We start from the raw sequence: 3,827 nt of genomic DNA, 5'->3' as shown, positions 1-3,827 counted from the left end.
TCCAAGTCTTTCCATTTCCTAACAAATGGGGCAATGTCATTCTTTCTGATGGAGGTATAGAATTCCATCGTGATTATATACGACATTTTCTTGATCCATTCATCTACTGAAGGGTATCTGGGTTGGTTCCATATCTTAGCTATAGTAAATAACGCTGCAATAAACATAATCGTTATGATAGCTTTAGTGTGGTCTTGTTTGTAAGCATTTGGGTAAATGCCCAAAAGTGGGATTGCTGGGTCATAGGGGAGCTCTATGTGGAGTCTTTTGAGGAACCTCCGTACTACTTTCCAAAGTGGTTGAACAAGTTTATACTCTCACCAACAATGCAGTAAGGTTCCCTTCTGTCCACATCCTCTCTAGCATCTGTTGTTATTAGGGTTCTTGATTTTAGCCATTCTAACTGGAGTGAGGTGGTATCTCAATGTTGTTTTGATTTGCATTTCTTTTATGGCTAGGGTGGTTGAGCATTTCTTCCTGTGTCTATTGTCTTGCCCCCCCCCTTTATAATCTCATGGGCAACATTTTTCTTGATTTACTTTAGTTAATACACAACATATAAAAATGTAATTTCTGACATCAAAATACCAAAAATTGTTGTGTGCTTTTTCCTCATTCATGGAATCAAAGCCTCAGATACATACACACATACATACATATATACATACAAACATGTATATAATTAATTTTGTGCTACAGTTTTGTAGTACAATTTAAGACCATAAAATTATCACAGTGACTGGAGAAATAATACAATTCACACACACACACACACACACACACAACACACACACACACACAGAGTGAGAAAACATATAGAAGAACCTTGAAAAAAGGAGTTCGGGGAAGATGGTGGAGGAGAAGCTGGAGATTAAACAAGCTCTCACATAGAAAGCAGTTTTAGTTTTCCAGTGAACAGTCCTAAGCCAGAGAATCACACCAAGTATGACATCACAGGACAGAGAGTTAAGGCCAGAGAGGGAAAATCCAGTCAAGGAGACAGATCTGAGCACTTACAAGTAGCTGTGGCTGCGGCAGCAGCGGCTGTGGCGGCGGCTGTAGCTGCCATACCTGCAACGAAGAGAGTCTGGGACAAAGTTGCCAGATGCGGCAGATGAGCGGATTCTACTCAACACCAGCAAGAACTGACAAGGAGCAGGCATCCTCATACTGCAGTTCACCGGCCAGAGACAACCCAGGAACCAAGACTCCAGCATGAGTAGAAGCCTGACATCCTCATTCCTTCTCAGGGAATGGAGGAGGGAAGGCCACCCTCCTACCACTACTGGAGATCTCCATCTTTGATAGTGACAAAGGCCTGGCTGAGCAGCTAGCACCAACTCAGGCCTTGGAAGAAAACTAGTCATTTAGCAGGTCACAAGAACCTAACCTGACCTGCCAAGCTCAGCTCCACCCAGGGAAAAGTCACCCAGCCCAGGCTATCAGCCCCAGGAGTGGTTTTCTTCACTGGGTAAACAGAGCCAGAGGCTGTCCCTCCCTACAGCAGCATTGAAAATCAATTGAAATTCGGTAAACATAAACCCTGAGAATTGCTCCAGGCTGGGCTCTGTGAGTGTCTCAGAAGCTAGCCCCTCAGGAAAAAGCTACTGTTTGCTGAAAGGCCTCAACTCTACCCAGAACCTAGCCTCGTCACAGCATCTCCAAACTATAGAAAACAGCCATGTCCCTCTTTTGTAATACTCAAAGCAGATCCCCCTCCCAATGAACTAGCCTGGGAGGAGGATCACAAAATCCTGGGTAAAGCAGAGCATTTTTCTGCCTGCTCAAACAAACTGACTTAAGAAATCAACCAATCCACAAGAAAATCAAACACTACAAGCCGACCAGAGACTCCAAGATAATGGTTTTGGACACAAGGGAGATACAGGATCTTCACATCCCCCCCCAAAAAAAATCTAAGAACTGTTTTTTTGTACCTTTTATAAAAAGATATTGTTCTCTAAAACTTTTTTTAATTTTTAATTTTTAACTTTATGAAAAATTTGTTTTCTATTAACTTTCGTTTTCTTCCTCTCATAATTTTTTATTTCAGGGGTATATGTGTGTCTGCTTTTTTCTCTCTTTTTCTAAATTTTTTTGTTCAGCTCTACTGAAATTTTGATCTTTTTTTTCCCTTTTTTTCTCATTCACCTTTTCTTCACTTTCGTTCTTTGTGTCACTTAATTGCTGTTCTGCTCATCCTGAGATATACCCGTAGCCGATTATTAGATCTTATCCCCCATTGTGTACACACTTAATACAGAAATTTATTACTCACTTCAAAACCTCTTAGACTTAAATTCCTTAATAGCAGTACTACCTCTTTATACCTATATAATATTTTAAGGATTTCATTTTTAAGTTTTTCACGTTTCATTTCTATCCCTGCCCTTCTCTCACCTTATCCACGTTCTTCTCTGAATATTTCTATGTTAATTTACATAACTTTTGTGTTGCATTTTTAATTTTTAATTTTTGCTTTTCTATTTTTTTCTCATCTTTTTTTCTTTCTCTTTCTTCTTTTCTCTCTCTCTCTCTCTCTACTTTCATTGTATCCAACCTATTCCCTGCTTTGAGATTAGGACTTAGTTAAGTTAACTCTCCCTCTGACTTTCCACAACCTTCTATTCCTATTATTATCCACATCTCTCCCTAAACCTAATAATTTCTGGTTTGCCAAATTCTTCTTTGCTGTTCGTAGCCCATTAATACATAGTTGTTTGATGTTGAATAGATATATCTGTTGAACTAGATTGTATCTGTAGAATTTTGACTGTGCAACTACAGACTTTGGTTGATGCTTGCCTTAAGATAGTGTTCTATCATAAAACTGGTGTTACTTTCATTCCAAATGGGCAGAACAAGCCAGAAAAACACAAGAAAAATGGCAAGTCTGGGTATCTCAACTCCCACTCATGATAATCAGGGTTCAGAACAGATAATGAATAATCCAGAGGAGAGTTCCCAAATAGCTCTACAAACATTGCTTGTAAGCATGGTAAATGAAAAGACTGAAAACCTACAAAGGACTCTGTATTAGCGTGATAGGGAGAGAGAGGAGGCAAACCAAAGGTTAATACAGGAAAATCATGAGCGTGAGAAAGCTACTCAAAAATTGATACAGCAATTGCGTGAGCAGCTTGAGATCACTCAAAGAGAAATAAAGGAATGGCATGAGCAGGCTGGGATCATTCAAAGAGAAAGTCAGGAATGGCATGAGCAGGCTAAGAACAGTCAAAAAGAGCTACAGGAATTGTGTGAACATGAGGAAGCTAATCAAAGAGTAATACAGGAATCGAGAGAGCAGGATGAGAATACACAAAGATCATTAAAGTCATTCATGGAATCCATAAACAGAGAGCTGAAAGAAGTCAGGGAGACCAAAAAGGGAATGCTGAATGGAACCCAACAGAAGGAATGGGAGTCCCAGGAAACCATAGCCAATCAGCTGGGTAAGGGCACAAAAACAAACCTCAGGACTAATGGAATAGAATTGAAAACCCAGAAATTAACCTAAAGACCTATAGCCAACTAATCGTAGATAAGGGAGCTAAAAAAAATAGAATGGAAGAAAGATAGCCTCTTCAGTAAATGGTGCTGGCAAAATTGGTTAACTACTTGTAGAAAACTAAAGGGAGATCCTTATATAGCTCCCTGCACCAGAATCAACTCCAAATGGATCAAAGACCTCGGAGTCAAAGCAGACACTCTGAAAACATTACAGGATGGAATAGGAGAAACCCTAGTTCTTCTTGGCAGAGGCCAAAAATTTCTTAATAGAGACCCAGAAACACAACAAATCAAAGAAAGGTTGGACAAATGGGACT

This window comes from Dipodomys merriami, unplaced genomic scaffold, assembly GCF_024711535.1.
Source record: "Dipodomys merriami isolate MVZ:Mamm:240054 unplaced genomic scaffold, mDipMer1.0.p SCAF_3, whole genome shotgun sequence".
NCBI lineage: Eukaryota > Metazoa > Chordata > Mammalia > Rodentia > Heteromyidae > Dipodomys > Dipodomys merriami.
This window is presented reverse-complemented; position numbering follows the sequence as displayed.